Source organism: Camelus bactrianus, chromosome 14 (genome assembly GCF_048773025.1).
Source record: "Camelus bactrianus isolate YW-2024 breed Bactrian camel chromosome 14, ASM4877302v1, whole genome shotgun sequence".
NCBI classification, from domain to species: Eukaryota; Metazoa; Chordata; class Mammalia; order Artiodactyla; family Camelidae; genus Camelus; species Camelus bactrianus.
In genome coordinates, this window is record NC_133552.1 from 71140370 (window position 1) to 71160359 (window position 19990).

General features: G+C 36.4%; 1 long non-coding RNA gene across 1 annotated transcript; it reads left to right on the top strand.

Moving 5' to 3' along the window:
- The first annotated feature begins 9065 nt into the window (after positions 1-9065).
- Positions 9066-11967, top strand: LOC141579798 (uncharacterized). The gene is made up of 2 exons (XR_012511815.1): positions 9066-9464; positions 11289-11967. It is a non-coding gene; the product is annotated as an uncharacterized LOC141579798 (long non-coding RNA).
- The last annotated feature ends 8023 nt before the right edge of the window (positions 11968-19990 follow it).

The window sequence follows — 19990 nt, forward strand, 5'->3', positions numbered from 1 at the left end:
ACAATTACACTTTCTTACTCCTTTGTGTTTGCTAAATTTTGTTTGGTAGTTGAAGCAAAAATTATAGTGCTGATGCACTTCTCAGTGTGTGAAGAGGAAACATACAAGACTATCATAACAAACTGGTAAGTGTTGACACCAGCAGACTAAGAAAAGTTATGTGTATATGATGTAATGATTACAGTAACCACTTAAAAAGATACACAAAAAGCTGTAGCACAGGGAACTATATTCAATATCTTGTAGTAGCCTATAATGAAAAAGAATATGAAAATGAATAAATCTGTATGACTGAACTACTATGCTGTACACCAGAAACTGACACAACATTGTAAACTGACTCAACTTCAATTTAAAAAAAAAAATGATACACAAAGAGAAGCACTCAAAAACACCACAGATAAGTCAAAATTAAGTTCTAAAACATTTTCAGGTAATCCACAAGAAGTCACGTAAAGCAAAACAGAGAAGTGAAAAGCAGAACAAACAGAAAAAGGACCAATCAATAACCACAATAAATCTAAGTGGTCTAAACACACCAGTTAAATAACAGTCAATTTAAAAAAAAATGACTGAGCTCTATGTTGTCTATAAGAAACACTTCAATTTAACAGTATACAAACATACTTGTTTTACTACACTTCAGTTTATTGAGTTTTACAAATTGAAGGTTAGTGGCAATTCAGAATCAAGCAAGTCTATCAGCATCACTTTTCCAACAGCATTTGCTCACTTTGTGTCTCTGGGTCACCATTTGGTAATTCTCACACCACTTCAAACTGCTTTATTATTATTAATTTGTTTATGGAGATCTGTGATCAGAGATCTTTGATGTAACTACCATGACTCACTGAATGCTCAGGTGATGGTTAGCATTTTTTAGCAATAAAATATTTTTAAATTAAGGTACATACATTGTTGTTTTAGACATAATGCTATTGCACACTTAACAGACTACAGCACAGTATACACATAACTTTCAAATGGACTGGGAAACCAAAATTTCATATGACTGGCTTTTTTTGTGATATTTGCTTTATTACAGTGGTCTGGAACCAAAACCACCACATCTCCAAGGTATGCCTATATGTAGGTTAAAACTAGACAGATGAAAAAAGATATTCCACATAAACATTAATCAAAGAAAGTATGAGTGGACACATTGCTATCAGAAAAAGTAAAATTTATAGCAAAGAAAATTACCACTAAAAGAGAGGGATACTAAATAATGATCAAAAGTCAATCCATCAAGAAGACATAGCAATTCTAAATGTGCATGTACCAAAGAAGTGTGCTGCACGATACATGAAGCAAAAACCGAAAGGAGAAGTAGAAGAGTGCACAGTTACAGCTGCAGACTTCAATCCCTTCTCTCAGCAACTGATGGCACAAGTAGAGGGGAACTCAGCAAGGATACAGGACTCAACAATACTATCAACCTGCAGGGTCTAACCAACACGAAGAGAGTACTCCGCCCAGCAGGAGCAGAACACACATTGTTTTCAAGTGCACAGGGGACCAAAGTAAACTTAATACTGATCATAATACAAACCTCAAAACTTTAAAAGAACTGAAACCATACAGACAATGCTTTCTGACTACAATGGAATTAACCCAGAAATCAGCAAGAGATGGGTAACGAGAAAATACCCCCAAACACTTGGAAACTAAACAACATGGTTCTAAATAATCTATGGATCAAAGAGGAAGGCTCAGGGAAACTAAAAACTATATGAACAGGATGAAAATAGAAAATACAAAATATTAAAATGCGTGGAACATAACTAAAGCAGTGCCAAAATGAAAAATTTTAGAAAAGAGAAAAAGTCTCAAATCAATAATCTATGTTCTCACCTTAATAACCTAGAAGAAGATAAAAGTAAACCCAAAGCAAGCAAATGAAAGGAAATAAAAAGAGGAAATTAATGAAATGCAAAACAAAAAATAGAGAAAAATCAATGAATCAAGAAGACAATTCATCAAAAGTTAAAACTTTTGCTCAGCAAATGGCCCTGGGAAGAAGGTGAAAAGGCAAGCTATGTGATAGGAGAAATTACACACATCTGACAAAGGACTCATATCTAGTATATACCAAGAATCCTCAAAATAACAAAATTATAGAGATGGAAACAGATGAGTGGTTGTCAGAGGTCAGGAATGGTGGAGGGGAGGGGGAGTGTGTAATTATAAAGAAATAGCGTAGGAAAGATCTTTGCGATTATGAGACAGTTCTGTATCTTGACTGTAGTGGTGATTACAGAAATCCACACATGGGATGAAATAACGGAGAACTGCACTTACATTGTACCAATGTCAAACCTCTGGTTATGATGTTGTACTATAGTTGTGTAAGATGTAACCTTTGGAGAAAACAGAAAGAAGAGTAAATAGAATTTTCTAAACTCTCTTTACAACTCCCTGTGGCTCTAAAGTTGTTTCAAAATAAAATATTTTAAAGACAAAAAATAGTTTTAAATGATTTAAACAAATTAAAAATTAAAACACCTCAGTTAGCTGTAATGATGAATCAAAACTAATGAGATTAAACTCAATAAAGAACAATGTAAACATTTTGAAGATTTTTTTTTTTAAAATAGAATGTGTGTAACCAGAAAAGACATGCTATTCTCCAAGTGATGAAAAGTCATCTGAGGGCAATCTAAGGAAGATTATTAGGGACCATGTATCTAAGGAAGATTTCATCTAAAGATTTAGATATAAATTCTGGATCTTAAGAACACCTGCTACAGCAGTTGACAATAGTAATTTTTAAAATAAAAATATCCAATATGTTTCCCAAAAGAATGTCATATATTTTACTAAACCTTTACAGAATAAATAATTCCTATCTTATATAAACTGTTTCAAAGAATAGAAAAAGAAAGCTAAAAAATTAATTTTACAAATCCAGTAAAATTCTGATATACAAACTGGATTAAACTAGTACAAGAAAGGAAAATTATCTCACTTTTGAATATTGATACAAAAATGCCAAATATATGCAAATACAATTTAGCATGTACTTGATATTTCCAATTAGGGTTTACCTCAAGAATGAAATAAAAGACTGTTCAATATTTGAAAATGTATCAATGTAACTCACCGTGTTAGGAGCTTAATTATAAAAGCTATATAATCATCTTTGCCGATATACAAAAAGCCTTAAATGTCAACATCTATTCATAATAAATTTTTTTTAAAAAAACCTCTTGGTAAACTAGGAATGCAAAGGCACTGTATTAACCTGAAAAAGCATTTCTACAAAAACCTATAGTAATCACCAGTGAAACACTAAAATCATTATTTTTTAAGTCAGAAATACAAAAGTGCCTGCTACTCCCAAGTTCTAGCAAGTGCCGCCAGGCAAAAAAAAAAAAAAAAAAAAAAAGTATTGGCATGAAAAGAGACACGATAACCATTATCTGCAGTACATCTTGGATGATTTTAATAGATATTGTTCAAAAAAAATTTACAGAGAGCACATAAAAAATAAGTACAGTAAAAAATGTCCAGCCTCATTAGTCATTAGGGAAATGAAAATGAAAATCACTATGAGATACAACTTCACACCTGCTAGGATGGCTAAAATGAAAAAAAAAAGGGCAATAACAACTTTTGGAAGGATGTGGAAAAGTTGGAACCTTCAGCTTTGCTGGTGTGAATATTAAATGGTGTACCCACTCTAAATAACAGCTTGACAGTTCCTCAAAATGTAAACAAAGAGTTATTCTGTGTGTAACAATTGCATTCCTAGGCATATATCCAAAAGAATAAAGACATATGTCTACACACACACTATACACGAATGTTTATAGTAACCAAAAGTGAAAACAACTCAAAAAGCTATCAGTTGATGAATGGGCAAAAGCAAAATTGAATACCTATATACAATAGAATTTTTTTTTACCTATTAAAAGGAATAGAGTACTGATATATACTACAATATAAATGAATCTTGAAAACATTATGATAATGAAAACAGCCTCCAATTGTAGGGGTCAGTTTATATGAAAACGACCAGAATGGCCTAATCTATTGAGACAGAAAATATGTTAGTCTTACCAGGAGCTGAGGGGGTGGGGTGCTAGAAATAACCACTAATAGCTATGGAATCCTATTATTCTAAAGTTTAATAGCTTTCATAACTGAATAATGTTGGGAATATACTAGGAACCACTAAATTGCACATTTATGGGGGTTAATTTTATCATATGAGAATTATATTTCAATAAAGTTGTTATTAAAAATAAATTATGTATGGAGTCCATAAAAATGAAAAATTAAGTTTATTAAAATAAAGCCATATATCACTTTGGCTAATGGAATCTTTATGAATTTTAAAAAATTAGAAATCTAGAAAGAATGATCAATATGTTTCTCTAAAGAAGAAACACTGAATTACAAAACACTTTAAGCTTGAAATATAATAACCCAAACTATGTATGCAAAATGAAAAAACAGATCATCAGTGCATTTGAATCCTACTTACATAGCAGCTATTATATGCCAGATACTTAATCTAAGTAATCCATACATATTGACATATTTGATCTTATAACAAACCAATGACAAGAGACTACTACAATCCTCCCATTTTAGAGCGGGGGATACTGAGAAGTCAAGTCATCTTCTTAGTTTCACTTGGCCCCTAGTTAGCAGAGCTAGGCTCAGACACCAGTAGGTTTCCTCCAGAGGCCGGGCTTTTAAGCCCCTACACACACTGCTGACCTTGTCAATCATGAACTGAAATAGGAATAAAGACAGGAAAGGAGAACAAAGAAGCAAGCAGAGAGAAAAATGCCCAAATCAAAGAAGGTCAAATATCCTGATAAGCCTGAAGACGAGAGGCTAGAAATACAGTGGAAATGCATGGGAAAAGGGAAGAAAAGTTGACAGATCTCCTGAGGTCAGGAAACAACAACCTGTAAACTAGAGTCAAAAGTGGTGTCTTCACTGTCTCAGCAGCAGAGAATGAGGATGACCAGGAGGGGATGGTGCACCTGTCTTCTTAAGCTGTGATTTGCACATTTTCAGTATCTCTTACTATAGGTGTTATTTAAAGGTTTTTGTTCATATATTTGGTAATGATTAGGATGTACCCTCTAAGAATTGTTTATTATCTTTTCCAGTTTTTAAGTATTGAATTTACTATTTTTCATGTTTGTTCTTCAATTTTACTTTTAATGTATTCCTCATCTTTTAATTTTTGTGTAGAACATTTTTGATTGGGATTTTTTTCATTCTTTATGTCAACTTTATGATTAGAAAACCCTTTTTCATTCTAATTTAATACATTTCCCAATACATTTCACTCATTCCCTTATTGTTGTAACAATTCCATCAAACCTTTTAACATTTCCTTTCAAATTTATTTTAAGGAAGTAAGTATCCATCTTTACTTCTTTTTCTAAACTGTAACTAATTGTGTCAGCATCATTTGTTTAAGAAAACGTTCCCTCATCTGTTATTTTTATCCCTGTATCTTTAAAATATTGTAGTATTCAGGGACTTAGCAATATCCACAAAGCATGGCTCCAAAAATCTTCTCTATTGTGTTTCTGAATTTATCTGTATTCACAACATGTGCATTTCTGTTAAAAATGGCTTCCCTCCAACTGATAGACACAGATTGATGGCAATCAAGGAAAAAAATTATTATGGGGCTGTTGAATCTAGGTCTCGAATGATGAAAATATTCTCTCCATCAAGAAAGTCAAGGAGAGGGTGAAGAGGAGGAGGGGCTGAAGAGAAAAGGAAACATCCTGTGTGTTCTGGCTTCCGTATTATTTAGCTCAAGAAGAATACATTCTTAATAACTATCAAACAAAATAAAATTTCTCAATGTCATATTATAGAAGATTATGAATATCATGTTTCTGCAGCTCCCAGGGGGAGCTTTTGTGGACTTACAGGAAAAGCCTCATGACCTGGACAATGGGAGAAGATCTGGGGCTTAGACCCTAACAAAGACATCGCCATGTAACACTACTGTGTGATAACACCCCCAACACCACCGTAGGCTATCATGAAAAACAGGGTTCCTGGGCGAGCACTTAGGCAGTAGAACAGAGATTCCAAACAGAAAGGCCAGAGCCATCCCTCCAGTTAACACCAAGACAGGTAGTGGACACATGGCCGGGTATCATAAGGAAGAGGTCAAACTTCTGCAGATACCAATTCAGGATGATTCAAGTTAAAAATATTTTGAAAAATCTCACAAGCCAAAAAGAATTCTCGATGACCTGAAGTGTAACAGTAAGATAACCAGTGTGTGTAAGATAGACAAGCACACAGGGATGCAAGTATGAGAAAGCTTTTTCACAAGCAGAACAGCTCAGGGGACCACATCAGAACAAAGATGAGCCCCTTTGCTGGATGAGAATAACTGGAAACGATCATCCAAACACAAAGTATATCTGATATTTGTAATTACATTTATATATTCTTTTATCCCAAACTGCATACATGTTTTTAAAGTCTATTTTCAAATAATCTTTTAAAAATAACCCTTAAAACCTGAAATAAACAAGTTTTCCACCGTTTTCCTATATGGCTATCTAGAAAGCACAGCCCTTCGCTATCTGCTATAATCAAGATCCCTTCACCCAGTGAAGTGAAAATTATCCAAGAATATAACCTTGAGAATGTTTATTAAAGTATCTTAATTTGCTATCTGTGTCATTCTGCAACAGGAAATCCCTTTAATTTAGATATTGTCTCAATCAGAATATTGTGTGATCACTTCTAACTTATATATCTTTCCATGTTTTTTTCCTCTTTCTTCTAAGTGGAAGCAGAATCTTCCAGACTCAACTTTACAATCACCATTCCAGACAGCATTTCTGAATAAGTCATATTTTAATATTGCCTCCCCACTTTGAATAAAGCATGGATCTTTTCACTACACTTAAAGTAAAACTCGATAAATATTTATTGATCACTTAAATATGTCAGGCACTGTGATTAAGAATTTAAATAAATAATTAAACTTCATCCTTTAAACTATCTTTTTAAAATGCACTACTATTAGCCCCATGCTATATACAAGAAAACTGAAATATACTGATGTTAAATTAAGTTTGGGGGTCATCGACCGCTATGGGCTGAATGTGTGCCCCACCCCACAGTTCATCTGTTGAAATCCTGGTGCCTGTGGGAGGTGATTAGGTTGTGAGGGTGAAGCCCCCAGGAATGGGTCAGTGCCCTTAGAAAAGAGACCCCTCAGAGATCTCTCACCCATTCCATCATTTTAGAACACAGGAGAAGACTGGCTATGAGCCATAAGGTGAGGCCCTCACCCAGGACATTAACGTGCTCATACCTTGATCTTGGACTTAGCCTCAGATCTGTGAGAAAGACATTTTTGTTGTTTATGTCACTAATGTGGTAGGATTTTGTCACAGCAGCCCAGCAGAATAAGACATACGTCAAAGCAATGGTCTAAGATTGGCATCCAACCAGTCAGACTCTAGAACTGACCTGCTCTTGTGATATTACAATTACTAACCCATCTTCCTCTTTCCCAATTCTCCACTACTTTAGCGAAACATCAAAATCATCTGTTGAGTTTTTCTTTAACACAGATACATCAGTTCTACTCTTTACCTCCATCCTGATTCAGCATTTCTGATCTTTTACTCTTTGATTTTCTCAGCATTCTCCCAATCTTAAACAGATGAAGTCAAATGTGTGATTGTGATGTTTAGTCACCAGGGAGAGCTACGGCCTTAGAAACGACACTTCTTATATTCAGGGACAAAATCTTGACTTATTCAGAACCCTTATTACGTCTCTATAGTCTTGCTGCTAATAGACACTCCATAAATATTTTCTCAGTGATTAAATCTTTATAGGCCTCAACACTATTAAACAGTTGCCTCAGGGTGCTAATATCTGGAAAGTCAATAGGAAATACCTAAAATAATGTATTATACTGAGTTGATTGCTAATTTTATTTTCAAGACAGCACAGAAGGGAACTGGTGGGGGGGGAAGAAAATTTGTAGTACATTTCTAAAATTTTGAAAATTGTATGGCTAGTGCTAATTGACTGTAATATATTGTGTGAGAATAATAATCACAAGGTTTGACAACCTGTAGGTGATGAGCACTTTTCAGTCAGAATGTACAAGGCAGTGAACATCAGGTGTGATTACACCGGACTCCAGCAGCTGAATTTCAGACCTGTATTTAACCATAGGCGTTTGTTACGATGTAAAAGATAAATTCTGTCTGTTACAATGTGGTCAATTGTAAATTTAAGTTTATTTTCCCATTTCATATTAGGTTTGTACTCACGGTTCTAAATTACATGGTCTCCACATATTAGTACACTTTAAATGCAGTTTTCTATGTAACATGCATTGCTTTCATATACAGTGACATTAAAGTCGTTTCCTTTCTAAGTTTGATTATGTCAGTATGCTTTTTACTTTGTAATATTGTGAAAACTATTTTCCTAGCTTTTAATGTGCGCACAATATATGTTTATGAAATAGCAATAAAAGTAACTTAGGCAAGCTTCTAATTATTGAAGGTCACAGAAATACTATTATCTAAAAATTTATGTGATTTTCTAAAAATTATGGCAATTTCTTACTGGCCTATTTACTTAGATATTTAATCTTTCATCAATAAATAGCACAGTGAAATATAAATTAAATATATAAATTGAATTTGATAGATACATTACTCTTAACAACTTTCTTTCCTAAAGTAAAAAAATTTCATGTATCAATTCAAAGAAACACCGCAGAAAACGAAATGTACAGGAATTAAAATTCTTATTTCAAATTGGTAGCAAATAAAAAGTGAAGCAAATGCGTTATCTGGTAGAAAAGCTACCACCAGGCGGCGCAGCTGAGCCCCCAGCCAGGAGTGGCAGCGCGCTCCCGCTCGCGCGCGCCACGCTGGGTGACTGGGAGCCGGACCGCTGCCCTTCGCGCCTGGGCTGGCCGCCGTGGGGCGCCAGCTACCGGCTGGGGTTGGGGCTGGTTTTCTCGCAGGCCATCGGGGAAGGCCGCTGGAGAGAGGGGAGGGAGGACAGGGGGTGGGAGCGGCGGGAGGGCAGCCGGAGAGCAGGGCGAGGAGGCGGTAAGGGGAGGGGAGGGGCCGCGCGGAGCTGGGGCCAGGCCGGGAGGGGTGCTGGCAGGGTTGGGACCGAGAGAGAAAGTAACTCCAGGACGAGACCGGAGCGCCCCGCGCCGCGGGCACAGGCGGCGTGGCTGCGCCCGAGCCTGTGCCGCCGCTCCCGATCCAACGTAAGCCCGGCGCGGGCGCCACCGTTCATCGATGCGCACCCCTGTCCCTAACGTGGCTGCGACGCCCAGAAAGTCGCCCAGCCGGGATTCGGACCTGGGCAGGGGCGGCGGGACACGCGGTGCGGGGACATCCAGCATCAAGGCCTGGCGTGGAAGAGGGGACTGCCAGCGTGGCCGGCCCTGGCCCCGGGTAGAACCTCTCCAGGTAGGTTGGGGGTCAGGTCCTGGCACGCAGGCCTCAGTGCAGGGCCGGCGGTTATCCGGGGTCAGAGCCTGGCTCCCGGAGCTGGGACTTTGGGCTGACTGGGCCCAGCTTGGTGTCCAAGTCAGAGAGAGAAAAGGTCTCCAGCGGGACAGATGTGCGTCCTCTGCCGCCCAACCGCGAGTCCGAATTGGAGCGGGAGGGGCTGGAGCGCTGCTGGTCGTGCCAAGCGCGCGGGATCTAGAGCCCCAGGGGGGCACCTGGGAGACGTGATCGCCCCTCGGGAACCCCGCTGCCCGCGGGCATCCCCGGATCTGGACCGCGCACCGCATACACTCGCAAACAGCCCCCTCCCCCGGAACTGGAGCGTGCTTCCCTCCCTAGTCCCCAACCCCTGACTGCAGAAAGATAAGCTTCAAATTTTCACTCCGTGTCTCATATGTGCCTGAAGGTATTTAACTGCACGAGTGAATAACAGCATTAGTTTCAATTTCTTTTTAATCCCTGCAACAATAAACTTTGAGAACAACAACAAAAGAAAACTAAAACCAAAAGTATGAAAATTCTATGTGACAATATTATTTGATGGTACATGTAATTAGTTAGATTAATTTTATTTCACTTAAGGAAACAATACTGTAAAAAATTTCTATTAACATGCATAATGAAAATACATAAAAATATCAGTCACTTTTACAGAACTATTATTCAAAGTGTTTTACATATGCGGAGTCAGACTTGCCATGAAGCTGATGGAATTTGTTTCCGAGCACCTCATTTGTACAAACCGTTCCAGGGACCTGAAAACAGTCCTAGAATGTGTTTATATGGTCAGTTATTTTTGTTACATTTAGAAATATATTTATAATTGTGATTTTTTTCTTATTGTAATTAATATTTTATTTTGTGACTGATAGTTATTTATAATTTGTCTTCTATTTCTTAAATAGAGCCGCTTCAAAATGGAGGGGCTTTAAAAGTTAAAGGGTCATATAGCCTTGAGCTGTATTAGTTAGCTATATGAATCGACTGCATTAATTTGTTTAATTAATATGACAATATGCTTTACACACAAAGAAACAGGACAGGAAAATTAAGGAACTTCTATATGAAGGCTGTTAAGTTAATGATATAATATTCAAAACAAGGCCTTCTGGCTCTTGAGTCCCTGTTCTGAAAGTCCACACTTATAGACATAGATATTAACACAGATGGAACTCCAGACTCTGTCATACATGTATGAGGTATGGCTTAATTTATGTAAAATTCCAAACAGGCAAAAATAAATGGCATGTTTTACAGATACATACATTTACAGTAAAAATACAAAGACTAGCAAAGAACTGGTTAACATAGGACTCATGGTAGGAGTTACCTCTAGAGAAAAAGGAGAATTTAGTGGGGAGGAGCCTCCAAGGGCTTCAAGTGTCTTTGCCATTGTATATTTTTAAATGATTATTTATTCTACAGTTATCAGAGTATTATTTTACTTTAAGTCGTATGTAGCTTATAGATACCCTCATGTGTGCAATACGTATAAAAAATTCAATAAAAATTGTCACATATTTCAAAGTACATAGGTTCCCCTAAGTATACATAGAAAATCCCACATCTCTTTCTTATTGCTTTAAATAGACAGGAACTGTATTTTTTAATTTAATGGAATAAAAATAAAACATTTATATTTTAAGCTATATTTTGGCATATTTCAAAGGAGAACACAACTTTATTTTGGTTTCATCATGAAATATTAATAACATAATAACCAAAAATACCTGGAATCTTGGTAACCATGAATAATTAGTGATTTAATCACATGTATTACAGAGACCTGGTTCCATCTAAGGATAGACACATGGAAAGAGTGTCATACTTATCAAACCATAAGAAGAAGCTGGGAAATCTGCAAAATCACACTGCTGCTGAACCCATCAGAGTGCTGACTTTGAACGGCTACCATCAGGGTAAAATTTGAGGAACGCTGGCATGAGCCTCCAGACAGACAAGACACTGGCAATCCCTCACCTGTCCCAGAGCACTGGAAGTGTTAGGTAGTTAGATAAGTGGGGGTACCAGGCAGACAGGTGGAGGAGAGAGAGGATGGTCTGGATGATGGTGGCATGCCTGCCTCCAGCATAAAGGAGCTTTACTTCTTTTAAGTGAGTGCCAGCAAGAAACCAGTTAGAACTAAAAGGCTGGAACTTCATGGTAGTGACAAGGACCTAATGGGACATGACCCAGTTCTCATTGTAATATAATTAGCATTGAGGTTCTGGCCCCTCCATGGGTTTTTCTGTGTTTATCATGGATAAGGGCATTCACAAAAGGGGACAAACATGACTGAGCACTCCAGGGGCAAGAGCCATCAATCAATCAAAAGACCACCTCTAAGTGAGGGTACAAGAGGAAGGAGCAAAGACCATTGCTGTCTGCACTTGGATCAGCCTGCCTCCTGTTCTTGGAGGGGTACTTCACCTTTCCTAATAAAATCTTTCACTGCACAATGCTTTCATCTCCCTTGTGAAATCTTATCTTTTGAGTAAGTCAAGAACTGGGGCCTTTTCCTTCCCCCTTTTAGGGTAACAGAAGGAGACAAGGTGGCGATGAAAACAGATACAAAAGTATCAACTAACTCCTTAATGAACTGCTCAAAGCTGAGCACTCCCAGTTGGGAGAGTATGGAGTCCTGGGAGCACAGATGGTCGCAGCCCCTTCTCCATGGACCTCACTGTTTGCTTGTGAAAAAGCCTGGGGGCAGGAAAGAGTGGAGAAAGCCTCCTACATTTGGTGTGTTCCTGTTGCCCTGGGATGGCACTGCTGAGGGAGAAAACAATTCTTACCTGGATGCTTTCCCCAGTGGAATAATGTCTTAAGATGCTGAAAATAAAGGGCAGTAAATCCTGTCACTTTCAGGGGGTTGAAAACTCAGAGTTTGGTTAATGGAGACAGGCAGACATCCTCCTAGTTTCAGAAAATTAAAGATTTCTTTTTACCATGGAGGGCAGGGCAGGATCACCAAGGAAACTTGGCTCCAATGACTCAGAGACACGTGAGCTACCTAAGACTGATGCTAAATGAGGAAAATGTGGAAGGCCTCTTTGTTCCTCACCACCTGGAGTAACCAGGACCAAGAAACAAGCAACAGCAGACCAACCCCCAGCAGAGGGATAAGAGCACACAGGGACCAAGATGCAGGGTCACAGGGAACATCTACAACTGAAGGTGGACCAAGCACATTCCAGAATAAAACTCAGATATTCTATCAGTCTAGCTCCCGCCCTAACCACAAGGTGACACTGAAGGAACCTGAGGTTGGCCGTGCATGGCAGGTAATTGAAACTACCAGCAAAACAGAAACACAGCTCAGCTCCTCAATGAAAGCCTAGCAGGAAAAGAGGCATGCCTATTTCCAGCCTTAAACATTATTTACTTAGGCTTCTGACCCCCTACATGGAATATGTAGATTTCAACTAAAAGTTATGAGACCTATGAAATGGAAAGAAAAAAGAATCCACTGTTGAAAGATAAAACAAATAATAGAAGTGAAAATCAGACAGGGAATATAAAATCACTATGATTAATACATCACACGCTCCAGTGAAAAGACTTGAAGACATTCATGAATAGATGGGTCATTTCAGCAGAGAAATGGAAACAATAAGAAAATGTCAAAGAGCAGGCTAGGAATAAATTTAAACACATGCCCAGCAAAGGGAATGAAGAATATCTTTGACAGGCTCATCAGTAGGCCTGACACATTCAAGGAAATCCTTGGTGGACTTGAATATAGGTCAACAGACATTACTCAAATGAAAACAAAAGAGGAAATTCTTGGAAAATTTTAATAATTTAAATTTAAAAGAACAGAGTATCCAAGAGATGTAGGCCAATCAGTCTGAAATATATTTAATTGAAGTTCCAGAAGGAAAAAGAAAGTAAAAGAATGAGGGAAAAAAATTGCAAAATGAATGGTCAAGAATTTTCAACAAATAATGAATTAAAAAACAACCTAGAAATAAATTCATACTGCTAAAGGCCAAAGATGAAGGGAAGCATTAAACTCTGTCAGAGAAAATTACATGATCATCTTTAGGAAATGGGGTGTCTCCCAGGTGTTTGAGACCAGGTGGAACCAGAATAAAGTTATCAACGTGCCTAAAAAAATGATGTATAATTTAGAGGAGTGAATGATCCGCCAAAGGGGTTAAGAGAAATCAGAGAAGGGAGGTAACAAGGTCAGTTATCCCGTGTAAAGTATGCTTTTGCTGGCTAGAAGTTGGATCACCCAGTCATATATAGTGTACAAATCAATGAATCAATTAATTAACTGTATGAACATATATAAATAACTAATAAAGACAATTTAAAATTATATTCTGATGCTATTATATATTCAAATGATAAAACAAAATATGTCTCGGTATTTGTACTCAAATAATATACATTTCTGATTTTTTTTTAATGTAAGTATAGTCAGTTTACAATGTATCAATTTCTGGTGTACAGCATAATATTTCAATCAGACATATACATACATATATCCCTTTTCATATTCTTTATTACAGGTCACTGAAAAATATTGAACATAGTTCCCTGTGCTAAACAGTATAAGCTTGTTGTTTATCTATCTTATACATAGTAGTGTCAGCAAATCTCAAACTCCCAATTTATTCCTTCCCACTCCCTTTTGATTTGCCTTTCAATAACATTTGCTTCTTTCTTTCAATGTAATTTCAATAATTACCTTTCCAATATCTCAGGTTGATTTTAATATTCTACTAAGTTGAGCTTAATATTCATTGACAGATATTTTAAATTTCATAGATTCAACTGACAAATAATACTATGCAAAATGCACCCAACTTTACTACTGTGAATCATGTCTTGAATCAGAAGAGCTCTGGGACCCTGAAGAAAGCAAGCACATCAGTCAAGCACTAATCCAGAGGCAGGAACCATGTGGTACCTTGAATGTGGACATTTTAATTAAAAGTATTAACTATAACAGGGAAACATCTACTAGAATGTAAAGGGTCCTATAGAAAATCTAGAAATAACAGATAAAATAACAACCAGATCTCCTAGAGATAAGATCATGAACCACGGGGAGAGACTAATTTCCTGAAGTGTGGAGAACACCCAGACCTCTTTTTAGAGGGTGGGTATATCTATGGCTCATGAGAGAGTGGAGAATTTCACCGAGGCCACAAGCTCCCAGGGAGTACAGGAAGAAATTTTTAATAGGAGGTACCCTGCTGGAAAATCCCCACTAAGAAGCCACTGTGGAGTTGGTGGAGAAATCTACCCCCCAGGAATATCCTGAGCTGCTTATAAGTCAGGTACTTCTGGAGTCAAGGGACTGGAGGAGCTATGCCCTCTGCTGAGCTTGGAAGTTGACATGGTGCAGGAGCCTGCCTAGGAAAACACAGCAGACTTGGAAGAGAAACCCCTTTCTTACTCTAGTGTCTCTCTGGTACTCTCTACTAACAAAGCATGCCATCTGCCACAGGAGAAACATCTACAGGGTCCAAATATATTATTTCAGAGCAGTCATTTAAGGGTGGTTTGCAGCAGAGAGGCAATGCACTGATAACAAGTATATTACAGTTTAATGTCTCTCAAGAAAAATGCATCTGGAAAAAAAATGGTCAGCTATCTGGTCTAGTTTGAGCCACAAATTTTGCACTACACGCACTTGCTATTCTAAGTATTTGCCAATAATAAGGGGAAAGAAAGAGACAACACAGAGAAAACATTCAAAAGCATCCCAGAGCTGGTTATGTCAGTGTTTTCAATTTGTGAAATCTCATCAAGCTTTAAAGTTAAGTTTTATGCACTTGTCTTATCATTTATATATTTCAATAAAGACTTTTAGAGTAAAGCATATATGTGGCAAAGTTTAGTTTTTGATTATGTAGCACTCCATAGAATTCATGTATTTAGCTCTATTGGCACATGGATTTCTTTATATTTCAATTGCCAATTCAACTGCAAGGACTCTGAATTGAACATAACTGTATTTCCAGGCTCTCAATAAAGATTTTTTTTTAAATTGAAGTATGAGTGTATTTTGGAAGGAAAGACTTGTCAATCATGCAAAATATGTGTTTTCTTTGACTTTTTAGAGGTTCCTAGTTTGCCTCTAACTGAAAGTTATAGTCATTATAAATGCCATCAGGAAGCTAGTAATTATTGTATGGTAATTATTTTATAGTAAAAAACCAAATGACCCTCATTTCATTCACTAAGTTCTTTTATTTTAAACTGAAGTATTTTTGACTTACAATATATTAGTTCTGGTGTACAGCATGGAAATTTTATATTTTTATAGATTATACTGCATACAAAGCTATTATAAAATAGTGACTATTTTCCTTGTGCTATCCATTAGGTCTTTTTGTATCTTGTTTTATGCATAGTAGCTTCTATTCCATAATCCTCTATAATAGCTTTGTCCCACCCCACACCCCTCTCTCCTGACAACCAACAGTCCATTCTCTGTATCTGTGAGTCTGTTTCTGCTTTGCTGTATCTGTTCTAATTATTATTTATTATTATCATTATTATTATTATTATTAGTAGTAGTAGTTGTAGTAGTAGTAGTAGTAGTAGTAGTAGTAGTAGTAGTAGTAGTAGTAGTAGTAGTAGTACTACTACTACTGTCTTCACCCTTCAATGGAGAATCAGTCCCTGTCTTAGAAGACAGGTCTTCAACAGTGTTATTAACAAGTGAATCACCTTTTGTGTTAGGCTAATTTCATTCATGGTCTCATTAATTCTTTTCTAAATCCTGTCATTTACTTTGTAATTTTCTGCTCTTCCCTTTGACAATGGACTTTTCTACGTTGCAAGCTCTGGTCAAAGCAATGTTAACAATTGTGATATAAGCTGAAAATTAATTGAAGATAGAAGAGTGCACTTTTGATTGTCCTGTTCATGACATGACCTACTCTCTCTTGAATCCTCACCATCAACCTGAGAATGAGCTGAGACTAGCTTCCTGGCAGCTAAGAGACCCCATCAAGCTGGGTTAAGTCACCCCAGCTGAAGCCAGCCAAGTCTGGTCAGTTCACTACTGACTCATAAGTTTATTATACAGGAGAAAGAACCTTCAGCAATGTCAGTCCAACTCAATTCAGATTAGCAAGACCTCCAAACTGAGTCAAAACCTTGCAAAAAATAACAGGTAGATGTGATTTTAAGTCACTATATTTTGATATGTCATGGGAAAATATCTACATAGCAAAACTTTTCACTTCTGGCAGAAGTTTTCTCTCTCACTCAATGTTTTAAAATTTAAAAACAATGTTTTTGTTCCTTAGGAAATATTATTCATAGCACTCCTCTCGAGTTTTATGCATTGACAAGGAATTAAGAACCAGAAAAAGCACTGATATTCTTATATGAGATGGTCATGTGAATTTATTATAGTTCAAAAACATTTTTCTTCATCCCAGCAAGAGAAATTGTGAATCTAAATTTCACTATAACTAAGATACAAAATATTACATGCTATGAACTTGTAGGGTTCCTTGGGAAGAGTTAAAAGTTTAAAGTTAAAATCTACAAGTGTTGAGTCCACCAAATGAGAGAATTGATTAGAAACTAAGAATGGTTTTTATTAATTATTTTTGGATCTAGAGATTATCATATTATCTGAAGTCAGAGAAAATCAAATATCATATTACTTACATGCTGAATCTAAAAATGATACAAATGGACATATCTACAAAACTAAACCAGACTTACAGACATAGAAAACAAACTATGGTTACAAAAGGGGAAAAGGCAGTGGAGGGATAAATTAGGAGTCTGGGATCAACAGACGCACAAGGTATAGCACAGGGAACTATATTCAATCTCTTGTAATAACCAATAATGTGAAGGAGTCTGAAAAATAATATATATATACTAAATCACTATGCTGTACAGCTGAAATTAACACAACATTGTAAATCAACTATACTTTAATTTAAAAAAATAAAATAAAGCCAACAACCTCTTGGTGCTGGTCATTGGCAAAACAAAAACAAGCAAACAAAAATAAAACAAAAAAGACAATACTGGTGATCTGATTCCCTCATTAACAGATGTTGCAAGAGTTAAGTGAATTTCTTTTCAAAATTATTTAGAAATATTTTACAATAAAAAAGTGATAATTGAATAAGTGTAGGCTTAATGATTGTTACACCAAGTGTGTGTGAACCCATAGGTTATTAAAAAAACAGGGCAAATTTAATGACTGACAATCAGGCAATTATGAGAACAGCTGCCAAAACCAAACTGTCCTAAGTCCTGAATCATTGTGAAAACTCAGGGAAAGAACCTGTGACTTGACGAATAGCCAATAAATATAATTTATGTGAGAAATGTATTACTATATTTTATGAAAATTTGTATGTGTGTCACTTGGTGATGCCATGTGTTGGGCTCAGCTGTGATTCATGAGTCAAGAGAGAATGGGGAGCGTTGCTCTGCTAATTGCACACACCACAGCTAAAACATACATTATATTCCAAAACAATGACTCTTTTTTTTTTTTTATTACTTTTAAACTGTCTGTTTTGGAGGCAAGAATAAACAAGAATTTTAAAAATGAAGAGCACTAAATACATTCTGTAAGACTATATTTTTGAGAAATGTTTATTGAGCACCTCATCTTTACCAGCTACTATGAGTCAAAGGCAAAGACTGCCTAACTCTCCTTTCAGAAGTTGAATGGGAAGAAATAGTTTCCTTTTAACTAATCACAAAGAAAAAGATATAATTGATGTTGAGGACCTGAAAAAAGCCATCTGATTCTTATTCTACTTCTAATCTTAAATAATTTCAACTCTCCAATTTTATGTTTGCTTATGTAGCTAAGAAGATACTTACAGTATTCTTGGATGATGATTATTTATCATCTCTAAATGTTTTTTCTTTTGACCTATCCTTTCTGCTTCTTTGAGCTACATTGGATGATATTATCTACCCACATGTGTGCAATAATTTTCCCATGAAAATTAAGCTTCTTAGAGAAAATCTATTGTTGCTTGGGTTAACTTTACAGCCCTTCAGATCCAATTATTTATTTAGGCCATTAAGTGTTTGAAAAATGAAGACTTAGATTTGAAACCCAATTTGGTCACTGACTGGTTTCAAGAAATTGGAGAAAATTATTTCCTTTCTCTCTGTTTTGATTTCCATATCTACAAAATTGGAATTAAAGCATTTGCTCACTTTATCTCACAGATAGGTGTAAGGAGAACATGAAATGCAGTTTCAGAAAGAACTTAGTAAATTACAATGAAACGTGAAGCATATTCTCTTAATGATAAGGAATTAAAAGTTCATAAATTGACATATTTGATTTCTCATGCACTGGAGATTTCTAAATGGGAGTAAACCTGTTAGGGTTGTAAGGATGAAAGTTTTATAATTACTTCTAGCCATTCATTCCAATATCACATCCCTGTATTCTTTGTGAGGTTGGTAAATTTAAGATGTTCTAGTTTCCCTTATAAGTGAAGCTGCATATTCTTGCTTTCTCAGGGAAGGACTACTTTTCTAAGGGTCTCTTTCATTTTGGCTGTGAGGGATCAGACAGCTTCATTGTTCAGATGATAGCTTCACATTCAGAGAAAAATAGGAAGGAAAAGAATAACTGGAAATCAAGCTATTTTCACAATTTGGAAAATTTAGACACATTTCTAAAATCATGAAAAATCATACAGTAAAAAGTCATGACTATAAATCTTAAAAGACCAATTCTAATGGGTTTCTAGACTGAATATATTATAATGCCTTTCTAGGAAATCATTAGTACATATCACTAAAAAATATTTCATATCTTAGGTTAACAGTTATAAGGGGGGAGACATATGGTACAATAAAAGAAAATGTCATGAGTGTTTTTTTTTTTTTTTTGAGAGTTTTAAATTTATATCAGAAAAGAATATCTTATTGCCTCTCCAATTTTATCTCCTGCCATCAGACTTGGCCCAGGGAGGCCTCATCCAGACCCTCCAGCAGCCCAGGATCCTTGGTATCTTGTGGTCCACATATTTGTCACCTGGGATACACTTTTCAGAATATCTCCTACATATCCTTGAGACATTAAGTCTCTTCTGGGATAACATAAATTAGGTCCCCTTTGTAAAATCTATCACTTGGCATGATGTTAAATAATTTTTAAAAAAAAAGTCCTGTGTTTGTGGTGAACATGAGGTTGTAATATTCTGCTGAATACAATCCTCACTGGTATATTTTTATAGTTGTATAATGGGTATATTTTTGCTGAATATCTTTCAGGTTAAGAAATATTATGTTGCTTTAATTTCCTTAAATCAAACCACTTGTATATTAACACCTCTTCCTTATGTGGTGAGAAATACTTATTCTATTCAGCCAAGTTACAATAGGGAGCTGTTTCCTCCTCACTGGCAGTTTTACATTTGACCCTTGGGGACTTTCACTGGCTGGTAAGTTAGACAATGCTCTCCCCTACACACAGACTCCCTCCCTGACATGATCTATTCAGCACATCA